The following is a 19,439-nucleotide window of genomic DNA, read 5'->3' on the forward strand; positions in this document are numbered from 1 at the left end:
CAAGAAGAATCTAGGTCAACCATTCAGTATTACTCAGTTGAGAATTTGTTTTGCTCTGTATCCCATTTTTAATAAGGCTATTTGGTTCTCTGTAGTCTAACTTCTTGAGTTCTTTGTATATATTGGATATTAGTCCTCTATCAGATGTAGGATTGGTAAAGTTCTTTTCCAATCTGTTGATCGTCTTTTTGTCCTATTGACAGTGTCCTTTGCCTTACAAAACCTTTGCAATTTTATGATTTTTAATAAGGCTATTTGGTTCTCTGTAGTCTAACTTCTTGAGTTCTTTGTATATATTGGATATTAGTCCTCTATCAGATGTAGGATTGGTAAAGTTCTTTTCCAATCTGTTGATCGTCTTTTTTGTCCTATTGACAGTGTCCTTTGCCTTACAAAACCTTTGCAATTTTATGAGGTCCCATTTGTCAATTCTTTATCTTAGAACCTAAGCTATAGGTGTTCTGTTCAGGAAAATTTCCCCTGTGCCCTTGTGTGCTAGGGTCTTCCCCACTTTCTTTTCTATTAGTTTCAGTGTATCTGGTTTTATGTTGAGGTCCTCCGTCCACTTGGACTTGAGCTTTGTACAAGGGGATAAGAATGGATAGATTGGATTCTTCTACATGCTGACCACCAGTTGAACCAGCAACATTTGTTGAAATATCTTTTTATGCACTGGATGGTTTTAGCCCCTTTGTCAAAGATCAAGTGACCATAGGTGTTTGGGTTCAGATCTGTATGACAAGAACTTCAAGACTCTGAAGAAGGAAATGGAAGAAGACCTCAAAAAATTGGAAAACCTCCCAGGCTCATGGATTGGTAGAATCAATATAGTTAAAATGGTCATTTTGCCAAAAGCAATATACAGATTCAATGCAATACACATCAAAATCCCAACTCAATTTTTCACAGAGTTAGAAAGAGCAATTCTCAAATTCATCTGGAATAACAAAAAACCCAGGATAGCTAAAACTGTTCTCAGCAACAAAAGAAATTCTGGGGGAATCAGTATCCCTGACCTCAAGCAATACTACAGAGCAATAGTGTTAAAAACTGCATGGTATTGGTACAGTCACAGGCAGGCAGATCAATGGAACAGGATTGGAACCCACACACCTATGGCCACTTGATCCTTGATAAAGGGGCTGAAAACATTTCTGGGTCTTTAAGTCTATTCTGTCGATCTAGCTGCCTGTCACTGTACCAATACCATGCAGTTTTTATTATGATTGCTCTGCAATTCAGCTTGAGGTCAGGGATGGTGATTCTGCCAGAAGTCCTTTTATTGTTTTCAAATGTTCAACATCTTTAGTCATCAGGGAAATGCAAATCAAAACAATCTTGAGATTCAGCCTTGCACCAGTCAAAATGGCTAACATTAAAAAACTCAGGGGGCAGCAGATGCTGGAGAGGATGTGGAGAAAGATGAACACTCCTCCATTGCCTTCAGGATTGCAAGCTGGTAAAACCACTCTGGAAATCTGTCTGTTGCTCAGAAATTTGGACATAGTACTACCTGAGGACCTAGCTATACCACTCCTGGGCATATACCCAAAAGATGCTCCAATATGTAATAAGGACACATGCTCCATTATGTTCATAACAGTCTTATTTATAATATCCAGAAGCTGGAACGAACCCAGATGTCCCTCAACAGAGGAATGGATATAGAAAATGTGGTACATTTATACACAGCTATTAAAAACAATGAATTCATGATGGTTTTTGGCAAATGGATGGAACTAGAAAATATCATCTTTAATGAGGTAATACAATCACAAAATAACACACATAGTATGTACTCCCTGATAAGTGGATATTACCCTAGAAGCTTGGAATACCCAAGATATAATTCACAGACCACATAAAGCTTAAGAAGGAAGAGCAAAATGTGGATACTTTAGTTCTTAGATAGGGAACAAAATACCCATGAGAGGAAATACAGAGAAAAAGTGTGGAGCAGAGACTGAAGGAAAGACCATCTAGAAACTGCCCCACCTGGAGATCCATCCCACATACTGTTACCAAACCCAGCCACTATTGTAGATGCCAACACGTCCTTGCTGATGGGAGCCTGATATAGCTGTTTCCAGAGAGGTCCTGCCAGTGCCTGACCAATAGAGATGAGGATGCTTTCAGCCACCCATTGGACTGAGCACAGGATCCCCAAAGGAGGAGCTAGAGAAAGGACCCAAGTTGCTGAAGGGGTTATAGCCCCATAGAAGGAACAACAGTATGAACCAACTAGTACCCCCAGAGCTCCCAGATCCTTAACCACTAACCAAAGAGTACACTTGGAAGGGCCTATGGCTCCAGCCACATGGGTAGCAGAAGATGGCCAGGTTGGATGTCAAAGGGAGGACAGGCCCTTGAACCTATGAAGGCTCATTGCCCCAGGATAAGAGAATGCCTGGTCAGAGAAGTGGGAATGGGTGAGTTGAAGAGCAGGAGGAGGGGGAAGGGATAGGGTGTTCTTGGAGGGGAAAGGAGGAAAGGGGATAGTCTTTGAAATATAAATAAAGATAATTTCTAATTAAAAAATAAATCTAAGTCAAATAATTATGTTCACCATGTTCTACAATTCTTCCTCCCAGTGTTATCGTATTACTTTCTCTTTCTAAGGAATTTGATAATATTTAAAAAGAAAATTGATGATGTAGTCTTAAGAGAACAGTTTTGAATAATCTAAGTAGTAGATGGCAGCATTTTGAAGTTGAAATTTTTTGTTTCTTTTTGACAAGTTACACTGGGGAGGGGAATTCCATGGGATGGTAAATTGTTCTTTATGTTGAACTGCCAATTGATGTTGTACAAATTGTTCAAATGTCTGCAATTTTTCTTTTGGTATGGAGCACTCCTCTTGCCATATGCGTTTGTTTCATTTATGAGACTTATTGGGGTGAACATGAAAAAACAAATTGTAGGAATTTCCCCCTCCCCTCAAAAAATAAAACTGTGAAGAAAACATTGATGAGTATTGTTATGTGTAGCAACACATGGCATTTTGTAACACATGACACTTTATAGTCATTTTTGAAGTAAAACTTAGCATTACTGAATGAGTTTTTAACTAGAAAGTGAAACAGCACTAATAAAAAGAAAGGGCAAGATTATGCTTTAGAGTCTGATCTGAAATTTATTTAGTAGATCTTATCAACTGAAAGGAAAGCACATGTCTGTTTCTGTTTGTCTTGCCCAAAAGAGAAATTTTTGGTGGACAAGTTGTCAGGAGTCTAGCAGAGTTCCAAATTATATAATGTGTCTAAGACTGTGCTATCACCTTTGCCTGTTTTTTAGTTACTGATTTCTAGGCCCCTTGTGAATCTGCTGATTCTCATCCTTAATTACCTTTAAGTAAATTTTATTAACTGGGTTTTCAGTGTATGTTACAGAAATATTTTAATATTCACAGGGAAGTAAGAAATCTGAAACTTTTCAAATGAATGCATACACAACAAATAGAGAAGAGATGAGTCAAAATGGATGGTACATGTATTACTTTATGAGAGACTGACTTTCTACATGCACAGCAAGCACAGTGCATCTATACACATTCTGGAAACAACTTTCCAAGGCAAAGGAGTGTTAACAAGGATAGTTAAATTGAGTTGAACACAGTTAAGGCCTGAACAGAGTGGTCATGCATGATGGCAGAAGAGTTTTATAATGAAGCTAAAACATATTGAGGTAAATTTTGGAAGTGGGAAAGCTAAAAGAGTGCTTTTAAATCAAAATATGAGTGACAAAGATGACAGCATTCAATTGTAATTATGATATATGCTGCTCTGAAGCTTAATGTACACAACAGAATTCAAACTTTCCAGTAGCTAAGGAAATCAGAAAAGTCACTTCAATCTAGGCATAATTGGTTTTAAGTAGGGACAGACAATTTTAGAGAAGATATTTTTAGAAAATTGGCTAAAGTTTAAATATTTATAAACAAATGTGCACACATAAATACATATACACAGAGAGAAAAAGAACAAAATATGAAACTAAACTTGTGTGATGCATTATTTGTGTTTTTAAAATTTTAAATAGAATGTAAGCTAACGAGACTACCAGTCTGCTAGAATATAAAACGATCTCTGCACTTACAATAGTTTCAGCTATGTTGTCGGTATTTTGTTTGGATTTTAAACAAAGATATGTGCTTTCCTGGGATGGCTGGTTAGTATCATTTTATTTCCATTGCGGTTCAGTCTAGATTTGGGAAGTAACTAACTCACTCAGAAGTTCACCTTTTAAGGTGTATTGTGGATATGTCCATGGAATCTGTCTAATAAGCTTAATTTGAAAATACAAGAGTATAGTCAGTTAAGATACTTTAATCAAATTGTTTAAGAAACAGAAGTAGATTGAAACGGATTCATGGAAATCTGAACTATTGCTCACATGCACACACACTCACACATACAAACATTCTCACACATACTCACACTCACCTACACACAGACATTCACACACACATTCACTCTTTTTTTTATTGTTTTTTTTTATTCGATATAATTTATTTACATTTCAAATGATTTCCCCTTTTCTAGCCCCCCCCCACTCCCCGAAAGTCCTGTAAGCCCCCTTCTCTTCCCCTGTCCTCCCTCCCACCCCTTCCCAGTTCCCCGGTCTGGTTTTGCGAAATACTGTTTCACTGAGTCTTTCCAGAACCAGGGACCACTCCTGCTTTCTTCTTGTATCTCATTTGATGTGTGGATTATGTTTTGGGTATTCCAGTTTTCTAGGTTAATAACCACTTATTAATGAGTGCATACCATGATTCACCTTTTGAGTCTGGGTTACCTCACTTAGTATGATGTTCTCTAGCTCCATCCATTTGCCTAAGAATTTCATGAATTCATTGTTTCTAATGGCTGAATAGTACTCCATTGTGTAGATATACCACATTTTTTGCATCCACTCTTCTGTTGAGGGATACCTGGGTTCTTTCCAGCATCTGGCAATTATAAATAGGGCTGCTATGAACATAGTAGAGCATGTATCCTTATTACATGGTGGGGAATCCTCTGGGTATATGCCAAGGAGTGGTATAGCAGGATCTACTGGAAGTGAGGTGCCCAGTTTTCGTAGGAACCGCCAGACTGCTTTCCAGAGTGGTTGTACCAATTTGCAACCCCACCAGCAGTGGAGGAGTGTTCCTCTTTCTCCGCACCCTCTCCAACACCTGCTGTCTCCTGAATTTTTAATCTTAGCCATTCTGACTGGTGTAAGATGAAATCTTAGGGTTGTTTTGATTTGCATTTCCCTAATGACTAATGAAGTTGAGCATTTTTTAAGATGCTTCTCCGCCATCCGAAGTTCTTCAGGTGAGAATTCTTTGTTTAACTCTGTACCCCATTTTTTAATAGGGTTGTTCGGTTTTCTGGAGTCTAACTTCTTGAGTTCTTTATAAATATTGGATATTAGCCCTCTATCTGATGTAGGATTGGTGAAGATCTTTTCCCAATTTGTTGGTTGCCGATCTGTCCTCTTGATGGTGTCCTTTGCCTTACAGAAACTCTGTAACCTTATGAGGTCCCATTTGTCAATTCTTGCTCTTAGAGCATACGCTATTGGTGTTCTGTTCAGAAACTTTCTCCCTGTACCGATGTCCTCAAGGGTCTTCCCCAGTTTCTTTTCTATTAGCTTCAGAGTGTCTGGCTTTATGTGGAGGTCCTTGATCCATTTGGATTTGAGCTTAGTGCAAGGAGACAAGGATGGATCAATTCGCATTCTTCTGCATGCTGACCTCCAGTTGAACCAGCACCATTTGTTGAAAAGGCTATCTTTTTTCCATTGGATGTTTTCAGCCTCTTTGTCGAGGATCAAGTGGCCATAGGTGTGTGGGTTCATTTCTGGATCTTCAATCCTGTTCCATTGATCCTCCTGCCTGTCACTGTACCAATACCATGCAGTTTTTAACACTATTGCTCTGTAGTATTGCTTGAGATCAGGGATACTGATTCCCCCAGATTTTCTTTTGTTGCTGAGAATAGTTTTAGCTATCCTGGGTTTTTTGTTGTTCCAGATGAATTTGATAATTGCTCTTTCTAACTCTGTGAAGAATTGAGTTGGGATTTTGATGGGTATTGCATTGAATCTGTTGAGAAAATCAACAAGATAGATAAACCCTTAGCCAGACTGACCAAAGGGCACAGAGAAAGTATCCAAATTAACAAACTTAGAAATGAAAAGGGAGACATAACAACGGAAACTGAGGAAATCCAAAAAATCATCAGATCCTACTACAAGAGCCTGTACTCAACACAACTGGAGAATCTGGGGGAAATGGACAATTTCCTTGACAGATACCAAATACCAAAATTAAATCAGGACCAACTAGACCATCTGAACAGTCCCATAAAGCCTAAAGAAATAGAAGGAGTCATAGAAAGTCTTCCAACCAAAAAAAGCACAGGACCAGATGGTTTCAGTGCAGAATTCTACCAGACCTTCAAAGAAGAGTTAACACCAATACTCTTCAAACTATTCCACAAAATAGAAACAGAAGGAACACTACCCAATTCCTTCTACGAAGCCACAATTACGCTGATACCAAAGCCACACAAAGATCCAACAATGAAAGAGAACTTCAGACCAATTTCCCTTATGAACATCGATGCAAAAATACTCAATAAAATTCTTGCCAACCGAATCCAAGAACACATCAAAACGATCATCCACCATGATCAAGTAGGCTTTATCCCGGGAATGCAGGGTTGGTTCAATATACGAAAATGCATCAATGCAATCCACTACATAAACAAACTCAAAGAAAAAAAATCACATGGTCATTTCATTGGATGCTGAAAAAGCATTTGACAAAATTCAGCATCCCTTCATGCTTAAAGTCTTGGAGAGAACAGGAATTCAAGGCCCATACCTAAACATAGTAAAAGCAATATACAGCAAACCGGTAGCCAGCATCAAACTAAATGGAGAGAAACTTGAAGCAATCCCACTGAAATCAGGCACCAGACAAGGCTGCCCCCTTTCTCCTTATCTTTTCAATATTGTACTTGAGGTATTAGCTCGGGCAATTCGACAACATAAGGAGGTCAAAGGGATACAAATTGGAAAGGAAGAAGTCAAACTATTATTATTTGCAGATGACATGATAGTCTACCTAAGTGACCCAAAAAACTCCCCTAGAGAGCTCCTACAGCTGATAAACAACTTCAGCAAAGTGGCAGGTTGTAAAATCAACTCAAACAAATCAGTAGCCTTCCTATACTCAAAGGATAAGCAGGCTGAGAAAGAAATTAGGGAAATGACCCCCTTCACAATAGCCACAAACAGTATAAAGTACCTTGGGGTGACTCTTACCAAACATGTGAAAGATCTGTATGACAAGAACTTCAAGACTCTGAAGAAGGAAATGGAAGAAGACCTCAAAAAATGGGAAAACCTCCCATGCTCATGGATCGGCAGAATCACACATTCACTCTTATAAACACTCATACACATACAAAAACTCACACACACACATATGCACTCACACATATATATACTCTTACACATACGTGCACACATACATTCATACATTCACATACCCAATCATGCAACACATACACATACAATCTCACACATACTCACATACACACACACTCATATAAATACTCACACACATCTACACAGACACACACATGTGCACATGCACATACACTCATTCAATCACATATATCCACATGCACATTAAATGTAAAATAAAATTTAAGATGGACTTATGATAGGAATCAGGAGCAGAGTGTTTCCCTAATAATAGAAGAAAATGGAAGCAACCACAAGACAAAGCACAAGAGTTTTGCCTTGATGTCCTGAGGACTTTGGGATTATGATCACCACTTTAATTCTGAAGGTCTTGAAACACTCGCACAGCCATGCTGCTGCTGCTGCTATTACTGCTTCAATGTTAGAGGAGTTGGACAATACATTCTTTAATTGTTTCTAGCAGAAAAATTGATAGTGAAAAACAAAGATTTTAAGTGCTTCCTAAAATCAGTGCCACTATTTGTACCAATCTGAGATGGCAGTATGTGTCTTTCTGATGACTAGTTTGTTATGTATTCATCTGCAAAAGAGGAATATTATCTTTTAAACAGAAAAAGGCAAAGTGGTTTGAAAAGATACATCACACATATGACATCTTGTAGGTGATTAGACATATTTGAATATCTTAACAGCACTTTCAAGCTAAATTTTACACATGTGTATCTCTACTCCTTCCATTCTCTATAATGAGCTTTCAACAAACCTCTAGCAATTGACTTAATCTCTGTCAGCTTTAGTTTGTCTCTTTTTAAGACAATATTAACAATGCTCCAGGGGGAAAGGATTTTGGTTCCTTTACCAGTCTGGAATAGTGGATTAAGCTTAAGTCAAAGGTATCTAGTTGAGTGCCTGTCACAGACCCGGAATTAGTTTAAATCTATTTGTAGTAAAGTCTCTCTTGAATGGTTCAATGGTTAACAATTGGGCATATAAATACGTCTGTTACTTCCTTCATGTTGCCCAGTTCAGATTTCTCTATTCTGTTACATTTATTTGGAGTTTCCGTAAATACGGAATGCTTCTTCATGCTCTCACTTCTATATGCAAGTAGCTACCCCCTTGTCCTAATCAGGAAAAGGTGATGAAACCCCATGACCAAATGGAAACTGGGGAAGAGATAGTTTATTTGGCTTATATTTCCACATCATAGTCCATCATTGAAGGAAGTCAGGTCAAGAACTCAAGCAGAGCTAGATGCAGAGACCAAGGAAGGGTGTTTCTTACTAGCTTTCTCCCAAGTGGGTTAGGCAGCCTGCTTTCTTTATTATATATGTGCTTTGTTTTACTTTATTTAATTATTATTTTTCATTTATTTACTTTACATCATGTTTACTGCCCCCTCTCTGTGAGTCCTTCCCATCATGTTTTCTGCCCCCTCCTGTGAGCCCCTCCCATCATGTTCACTGCCCTCCCCTCCCTCCCATCCCGTCTGAAAGGGTGGGGCCTCCTGAGTATCCTCCCACCCTAGCACATCAAGTCTTTTCACAATGAGTCCAGACAAGGCAGCCCAGCTAGAAGAACACATAACAGACATGTAACAGCTTTTGGGATAGCCTGGTTCCATTTGTTAAGGACCCACAGTAAGAACAAACTGCATATCTGATACATATAGGCTGGAAGGTCTAGGTCTAGACTATATATGTTCTTTGGTTGGTGTTTCAGTCTCTGAAAGCCCAAAGATTTCAGGTTAGTTGACTCTGTTAGTCTTTCTATTCTAATTGCCTTTGGGGCCCACAATCCTTACCCCTATTCTTCCATAAGACTCCCCAAACTCCATCCATTGTTTGGCTGTGGGTATCTATATCTATCCGATTCAGCTGTTAGGTGCTCTTCAGAGGATAGCCATGCTAGACTACTGTCTGCAAACACAGTTTCAGGAATTAGTGCTTGCCCATGAGATGGTCTCAAGTTGGGCCAGTGAGTGGATGGCCATTCCCTCAGTCTCTGCTCCATCTCCAATTCCTGTATGCCTTATAGACATCAAATTTGGGGTTGAAAGTTTTGTAGGTAGTTTGGTGTCCCTATCATTCCACTAGGGTTTCTGCCTGGCTACAGGAGATGGCCTCTTTAGGTTCCATATCCCCAAAGCTATGTGTCACAGCTAAGGTCACCCACATTGATTCTTGGGTGCCTCCCTTTCGCCAGGCCTCTGTCACATCTTGGAGATGCCTCCCCACCTTCTCACTCCCATCAATTGAAGATTTCTATTCATTTACATGGTCATCTGTCCATATCTCCTGTCTCTTCCAACACCTGGACATGAACCTCCCCCATTCCATTCCAAATCCCCTATCCCACTCAATTCCCTCCCTCCATCTACCTTTTTATAATTATTTTATTTTCATACCAACAACCCTACTAACAATTAAAAATGGGGCACAGAGTTAAAGAGAGAATTCTCAACAGAAGAATCTCAAACGGCCTAGGAGCACTTAAAGAAATATTCAAAGAGCTTAGTCATCAGGTAAATGCAAAGTAAAACAACACTGAGATTACATCTTATACCTTTCATAATGGCTACAACCTTATCTGCAATGAATGGGAAGCGAGACCCTTGGTCCTGTGAAGGCTTGATGCCCTGGTGTAGGGGAATGTTAGGACAATGAGTCAGGAGCTGGTGGGTGCGTCTGTGAGTACCCTCATAGAAGCAGGGGGAGGGGAGATGGGATAGTGGGAGTTGCAGAGAAGAAACCAAGAAAGGGGATAACATTTGGAATGTAAATAAATAAAATATCCATTAAAATTTTATTAAAAAATCTCAAGTGATAGCACATGCTGATGAGCACAGGGACACTCCTCCACTGCTGAGGGAAGTGCCAACCTGTACAATCACTTTTGAAATCAATTTGGCAGTTTTCCAGAAAACTGGGACTAGTTCTACCTCAAGACTCAGCTATGCCACTCCTGGGCATATACACAAAAGATGCTCCACCATCCCACAAAGACACTTGCTCAACTGTATTCATAGCAACTTTATTCATAATAACCAGAAACTGGAAACATAAATGTTCCTCAACTAAAAAATGGATAAAGAAAATGTGGTACATCAACACATTGGAATACTGTTCAGCTTTTATAAACAAAGAAATCATGAATTTTTCAGGCAAGTGGATGGAACTTGAGAATATCATCCTGAGTGATCAAACAGTCCCAAAAGGGCATACATAGTATGTACTTACTAATAAGTGGACATTAGCCAGGCAATAGAAGATAACCATCCTATGTTTCACAGATCCAAAGAAGCTAAATAAGAAGGAAGGCACAAAATAACAAAAATAGCAATGTATGAAGTTAAGAGAGGAAGTTGCCCCCTTACATAAAAAGGAAAGTAATTTGACATCTTTACAGTAGCATCAGCTGAGTGCAAAACCAGAGGCATTATACCCAGATGCAATAGCAATTGGAAGACTGTGGGTGTCCTGCACTGAACAGCATGCTAGCATAGTGATTAATAAACTTAAGTTTTAAAGCACAAAAAAAAAAGTAGGAAGGCACAAGTGAGAATCTCACCTAAAACAACCTCTTTCTTATAAAACCCATCATTAACAGCTCAGGGATGGCACCACCCAAAATGGCTTGGACCTTCACAAAGCAATCACTAATTCCAGTTTCTCAGAGAAGAAAGGTAGAGGTATGGAGGAGGACTGTGGGAAGGGAGACTTGTAGGAAATGGGGGAGCAAATTTATTTTCTCAGAGTTGGACAGTACCTTAAAAGTCATTTGAATGATTAGAGTTTTTCCTAAGAAAAAATGTTGACTATTGCATACTCATTAATATTCATATAGGACCAAAATCTTATTTCTTGCTTTCCACTTATATAACAGTTATCCACAATCTAAGTATGAGTTTCAAGATGCTTTTGAGCAATTAATGTTATGTAGACATTCTTTACATGAATAATGCATTTTCTTTACTGTTGAGTGATTTTCAGCTTTTATTATATTCTCTAAGGAATTCATGAACCAAAAATGTGAACCATTGATCTAGATCAAATTGGAAACTGTAATCTCAAAAACTAAATGAAACAGTAAAACATAAATGTAATTTAAATATAAAGCTTCAAAGGCTATTCTCATTATGAGATAGGGAGAAAGAATAAAAAGTTTTAAATTCTTACTATGTTAGCTTAGGTCACACTCTTATGCATTTATCAGAATTGCTTCTGAATAAAATATTAGTCTAATCATCACCAGAGTGCAACGTGGTTTATAAAGATTTGCATATTTGTTTTGTAAATGTTTCATGGGTGAAATAATTAATTAGCATCTAATTAATATTTGTGTTGCTGAGACCATATTTTTAAACCACAGAATCAAGAAAATGGAGAATAGTTAATTATCCATTTCTGATCTCTTCTTTAAAATTCATTGCTAAACTCAAAGCACAAAGAAGAGATTAACAAAAATAAATTTGAAGTTTCTTAATTGCACTCCTTTCTTTTTGCCCAATTACTGAAATTCCTTAAAGTCTTCCATTCTAAAGCATTATTAAATAAATATTTGGTAATATTGGAAAAGATAATTGTTAGTGCTTGAAATTTATATTGGAGAATTTCACTGAAATGATAAAATAATGAAGATGTAATTTAAACTATTAAACTAATACATGAAATATGGCTAACTCAGAGCACTAGGTTAAAATAACATATGGCAGAGGATGCCTTTGTCTCCGTCAGAACATGTGAGGTACATCTAAAGTTTGTGGTAGTATGGTTGTTCCACATTCTACTAAATGGACTTAAATTCAGAAAATTCTGAATTTTGATTGAGATCTGTCATTCATTAACTGTGGCAAAATGGACAATGAAGTTAACTTTCTATAAACTGGTTTTCTAAAGCTTAACTCAAAATTATAAGTGATATATTTTTAAATTAAGAGGAATTCTGTAAATTATATGCATTTCATTTTCCTTGTATGTAGAAACCATAAAATATACATATTATGCTGTATGTGATTATATACATGCATATATTCTTTAATGATTAAATTAACTATCTGTGTACTGCTTCCATTTATCATTTCTTTATAAGAAAACTGAAATCTAACTTTTTGAACTCTATAATTCATTATTATTTTTCATAGTCATCCTTCTTTGTAGGAACACACCAGAATTCCTAAATTCTAACTCAATGCAATGTATTCATTGATCAAACCATTTCCACCCCTCCTAATGCCTGTATTCCTCAGTATCTGGGGACCACTTTTAAGTTTCACATATGAATGAGATTAAAAAATATCTGTCTTTCTGTACCTGGCTTATTTCATTTACTTTAGGCCATTGAATGTGTACAAACATAATCCTTTTAATATCCATTAAACAGTAAATAGACACTTTAGTTCTTTTATTTCTTGGCTACGTGAGCAGTACCCCTGTAAGCATAGGTTTATAGGCCTTTCCTTGAGGTACTAATTTTACTTCTTTGAATATCTGTCAACTAGTACAGTTGGTGTCTCATACAAATGTTCTATTTGTTTTTTAATAATTACACACTGATTTCCATAATAACTATACTAACTTATTTCCCACCAAAAATGTGAAAGTGTTCTTTACCTCACATCCTTTCAAGCTCTTGTGTTCTTTGTGATAATAGCTACTCTATTTGGTGTGAGGCAATCTCTTTTTGTGGCTTAGAACTGCATTATCTTATAATAGTTTTTCATTTGGATTCTATGTGTATGCATCTGGATAAGCCGAGATAAGCTTGTTTCACATGTAAGCAGCTAGCATTAAACCTCTAGCTTACATTAGATTGAAAAATTTTACAAATGAAAAGTAAGAAATTAAACTATTCAGTGAAAATAAAGAGAAGACAATCCAATAAGAAGTATCAGAAAAAGTACTGTGTTATCACATGATTTTAATGTCCACAAGAGAAATGATACTAGAAGAGTTACCTGTTATGTGTCATCTACTGACACAAGAGAAATGTTCCATCACATGTGAATGGTCTATACTTCTTCTGTTTACAATTCAATTTTCTATATTTTATGCTAAAAGAAGACAATATGCTAATTGTGTTGACTTGAATAGTATGACTTTGTGAATTTTATCATTTTGTTAGCCAGACCAACATATGGAATAAAGTCAATTTAGATGAAGTCAACATTACTCCTTATTCACTTCTGTATCTGGAGCACGTCTTATTTAACGTCCTCTTAAGAACTGGTCTAGCATCAGGCATCTCCTTTTGTAGGCACTGAACAACACATCAAGTGAATACATGTCCCTGGCAGTGTTGTGATCACAAGGAGCCTTAATCAGTAAGCAAGGCTCTAGTAGAGCAAGGGCTCAGATTCTCACATCTGCAGTGCTCTAGGTATGAATTTTACCTGCACGAAGTACGAGAGTAAAGATAGAGCAGAGATTGAGAAAATGACCAACCAATGAGTGCTCCAACATGAGCCCCATCCCATGGGAGAAAGCCAACCTTGACACTATGAATGATATTCTGTTATACTTGCAGAGAGGAGCCTAGTATAACTGTCTGCTAAGAGGCTTCATTCATTAGGCGATGGAAAATGATGCAGAGCCCCACAGCCAAACAATGGGCAGATCATGGAGAGTCCTATGGTAGAGTGGAGGTTGGTGGGGAGGGAAGGTGTGGAGCCAGAGTGGTTAAGGACACTAGGAGAAGACCTACAGAATAAACTAGCCTGGGACCATGTAGCTCACAGAGAATAAACCATGAACCAAAGACTATGTATGGGCTTGACCTAGTCCCCTTAAACATATATAGAAGAGGTGCAGCTGGTTCTTCATACAGGTCCTCTAGCAATTGGAGCAGGGACCTTTGTCTGACTCTGTTATAGGCCTCTGGATCTTTTTCTCAGAGATGGGCTGCCTTATCTGGCCTCAGTGGCAGAGGATGTGCTTAGTCCTGAAGTGACTTGATGTACCAGAGTGGGTGGGTGTCCTTTTCCTTAGAGAAAGACAGGTGGGAGTGGAGGAGTGAGTATAAGGGTGGGATTGGTAGAAGAAGAGGGAGAGGCTGTGATCAGGCTATAAAGTTACTAAATAAACAAATTAATGGTGAAAAAGAATTTTGGCTCTGCTGAGCAGGACATATATTGAGTCACCAAGTCTTCACAATAGTGCTTCTTCATCACCTGAACAGGATCCTAAGACACTCTCTACATGCTAAACAAATAAGTATGGGGCAGTAGCTTTTAAACCACATTCAGACAACTTTAAAGACAGCTCTAAGTCAATATCTAGTGGTTTGTGTTTTCCAACCTTCAAATTTCTACAAATGAAATAACATCAATAAGACTGGTTGTGATGCAGTATTAAATAATTGAGGAGCAGAACATGTATGAGATCTTTACATGATTCTTACTGAGAAGTACATTGATGATAATACAATTTTTTTTTTATTTTCTAAAAGTTAATGTTAAATCCCTTGGCATAGAAAGAGAAAAAACTGAAGGAACATAAAATTGTGTGCTGTTTTAATAAGATTATTATGAGTTTCGCAGGATCTAGTATCATCTAGAACAGTCTCTGAAAACTCCTCTGAGGGATTACTGAGATCAGCTTAGCCTCTGAATATACATGTAATAGATTATCTTGGAGTTGACTAAAGTGATAAAATTCACTTTGAAATCACCAACACTGTTCTCTGGTGTGGGCCCTGAACTTCAAAAGCAGACACTAGTTGAGCCCCAGCATACATGCTCTCTTCATCCTGGATTCAGATGCAATGAATGTGACAAGCTGTTTCAAGCCCTACCACCTTTAGTTCCTTTGACTGATGGACTGTAACCTTAAAGTTGGAGCCAAGAACAAACACTCCCTTGGGTTGTTTTGGTCATGGCATTTTGTCATAACAGAAAATAAAGTAACAGACAAAACATACATTTAAAATATAGGCAATTTTAGAATGGGTGATAAGCAACAAGAAGAAATTGAAAGGAGGTAAACCTTAAGAAACTACAGAATATATTAGATCATATTACATTATGATATACTTTAAGGAATTGGATTTAGGATTGTGTTATAAAATTGTCAGTGTTTGTTTTTAAAGGGAGCATTTATGACAAGGGCTAATAAAAATGCAAGAACGCTCAAATTCAAACAAATTTATATTGTTTGCTCAAATATTTTACTTATAATGTTTTTTGTTTGGTCTGATGCTTGAATTTTAAAATATTTAGGTAAACCATTCAGCCAGAAACCTTTGTGTATTCTATTGTCTTACACTAAATTTGTTATAAACAAACACAGATTTATTATATAGGAATGTTACTTGATTTTATATTGCCATATCAGTAGATAGACTATAGTCAAATAGTAGTAGACTATTTGTGGTTATAAATACATGAACACACAAAAAAAGAATATACTATCTTAGTATAACTTAAATCAAATATGTAGTTCAATATCTTTGAAAGAAGATTGGGGGCAGTTCAAGTAAGTTTCATGAATTCTCCTTGAGAAATAAATAATTGATATTTGGGGTTCTTGGCTATTTATACTACTTCTATATATTTATAATAATTACTCATATTTGCCATATGCTTGAAAACCTGTATTAAAGACTTGATATTAAAATAAACTTTCTCATTCCTTCTATAAACCTAGTTTTTGAAAGTATTAATATATTTTGTCAACTTTTATATATTTGATGAATTAACCTTGAACTCTTTATTTATTCATACTTGAACTTAATTCTCTCAAATATAATCTATGAAATAATAAGATATCAATCTCCTGTTTTATTCAAAATAAGCATCAACTCCATTGTCTATATCATGCACATAAAGGTCATTGTGCCAAAAGACAATTTGAGGTATTTTACTAGGTATGCTAAAAGGCAAATTTAGATGTCAATATTCCAAACCACATGGGTTCTTCCAGTGAATCTAAACTCATCATTTTCTGAGCTTGTCATTTTTAAGGTAACGATGTCTTAAAAATATGATTTTGCTGAAATTACAGTTTTTTATTTGATGTTTACAGCATAGTCTAGGACTTTTAAGCTTATTATTATTATTAATGAAACAGATGTCACTCCAAGAAGATTTTGAAAATTACATATAAACTTTGTTTAGTTTATGATGAAATGATAGTTATAACAACTCATACAACCTTCTACTGACAAGAAAATTGTGCACAAAAAATCCCAAACTACTATGTCAGATTCCTAAAAAATAATTTGTCTAAACCTGAAATATTGAGAGAAATGTTGCTTATACACGTGTGGAATAAAAGTGTTCTTAATTTTTAAAATGACAAGACTTTTTAGTTAAACCATGTCACATTTATGACAAGAGAAAAACTACTTATTTTGGCAGCTTGAGACTTAATGAAGCATTTAAGTATCAATACAAGGCTTCATTAAATGGAAACATATGGCAAACCGTATCATTATTTAGTTATTCAAATGTGAAGAACTGTGAGAGATTAACAATGTAAATAATACCTTGTTCATGTATCACTTCATTACTGAGTTTCTGAAAATATTTAATAGATCATTATACATCTTGCCACTGCATTTGCAACTATAATAAGAATTAATTGTAGTGGTCATATTTTATCAAAACTTAATATGTGAACAAAAGTTTTAAATAAAGAGAGTCTCTACTGTAGAAAGTGTGTTTTCTGGACACCTGTCACTCAGAATGTATCAAACATCAAAACTTTTATGGAATTTATTATTGCTAAGTTCGTGTCTCTTCTTCTAAGGGAAAATTTCTGTCTTTCAGACACCATTCTAAATGTATTTTCATGAATTCATGTTACTAAGTTGTAACTATCATATTTTATATTTTCAAACCAATATCACTAGCCCTCTATCTCTATACCCTTAACAAAGATTCACATACAATTTCTATATTGTATTTGTTCAAAGAAGGATGTTGACAGGCCATATTAGATCAATAAATACCAGGGACAAATAATGGTTATCTGGATGCCTCTTGCCTCTTGCCTTTGATTATATATATATACATATATATATACATATATATATATATATATATATATATATATACATTCAAATCTACTTCTGTAGTTACAGGTGTCACACTTTCCACAGCTCAATAAATTTTTTTAAAATATTTTGCTTTGTTTCTGTAAACTATTTTGATATACTGCTGAATGTGAACCAATGCCATATTTATGTATACATGACAATAAAATATTATTGACAGTCCTTTGTTACTCCACAGATACTTATTAAATCTTAATGAAGCAATGTTTTATGATATAGTTTGGAATAATCTGGGTTGTTTTTAGATGATTTATGTTAAAACTGAAAGAAAACTTGGATGTAGTCCAGTGGCTAATGATTATACTCTGCATAGTGTTACTGAAAACAGAACAACATTATTTGATATTGAATATTAAATCCAAATTATTTTAATGCACCTTAGAAAATGAATATAAATGGTGAATAATACATGTACAATTAAATAGTATAAAAACACAGAAGCATATTTTCAACTGGAATCGGAAATGGGAATGTATGCAATGATGTTTGAAATGAGATACGGGACAGCTGCTCTGCAAGGAGAAATGCACAATATTTCTGGAATGTCATGTGGATCAAGAGCTGATGAGGTCCAACCCCAACTATACAGGGCTGGCTGGAAGCACAGTCCACATATTCATTGTGTTCAGAAATCATCAGCTCATTCAAAATAGCTCAAAATATGTAACTATAATGAAGCCAAAGGTCATATTCAGTCATTATGTGGGAAGACTCATAACTTTTAAGAGTTTGGTTAAATTCAGGTGTAGAATTTACAGTTAAATATTCTACAACTGTTCCTGTATGAGCTGATGGATATAGTATGGTGATAAATATGGAGCCATGATTGAAATAAAATCTTTTAGAATCAACAAAATGTTCCATGGTGATGATCAGTATGGCTTTGGTAACAGGTTTGAAAACCCAAGCTGTAGGGAAGTGAGCTGTGTACAAGTAACCTGGTTCCAGGTTGAAGGCCGTGACCCAGTAGGATGGGCTTCCACGGAGTTCAGTCATGCTCCCCTGGACCCCGTGGCCCGTCACAGTTACAGCCTCCATACCTCCCCCTGCAGGAGACATGTGTGGCTATCAGTCACATAGGAGCAGCATCAAGCCTTCCCCCATGTAAATAAGGTTTCCCCTAGCTCTCAGTTGCAGTCAATGAGAAATACCTCCTGTCAAAACCTGTATCACCCCTAAAACTATATATAAATCCTATCCAGCGAATTAAGGTTTGTGAGAACTACGCCATCATCTGAGAGCTTCAGTCATAAGAGCTCTAACACTTGGGGAGAAACCTGCTCTCCTAAACACCACCAGCAGCTCCTCTGAAATCCTCCCTGGCTAGGCAGACTTTCATGGGCCCACCAGACACATGACTCAGCACAGGGCAATAATGTGGCAGAAGTGACTTCCCTGCCTACTTTCACCTCTTCCCCAGAACTCTGAAACCTGGCCAGGCCTCCTCCCCACAGACCCATACCAAGCCATGGTTTGAGGTTGATATAATTTGCTGAGGCAAGATCTTTTCTTATATTCAATACCTAATTTTTTCATGTGTGTCAGTATCAATAGTGATACACATGAGGTAATTTTATTTCTTTTCTCATATGAAGATTTCAAATCAGGATAGGATTTATTTTTCACATATAAGACTTTTGATTACTAATAGTATATTGAACTGTTATTTGATCTACATATCCTAAAAATATGCAGATATAAATAAAAATCTCCATAATTAGGTTCTACAATTATGATATTTTTAGAAGTGCTGAATACCATTATTAGATTTGAGTTAAAAGAGTCATATGTGGCCTGCAACTTGTAGCTTGTACCAAGTGGGCAGTCAATTAGATTAGGACGACTGGATAGTTCCCAATGGCTATTTTGTAGTTCAGATCTCAGGATTGGTGATTGTTCAGGGT

The sequence above is a fragment of the Apodemus sylvaticus genome, chromosome 6 (assembly GCF_947179515.1).
Source record: "Apodemus sylvaticus chromosome 6, mApoSyl1.1, whole genome shotgun sequence".
Classification (NCBI taxonomy): Eukaryota; Metazoa; Chordata; class Mammalia; order Rodentia; family Muridae; genus Apodemus; species Apodemus sylvaticus.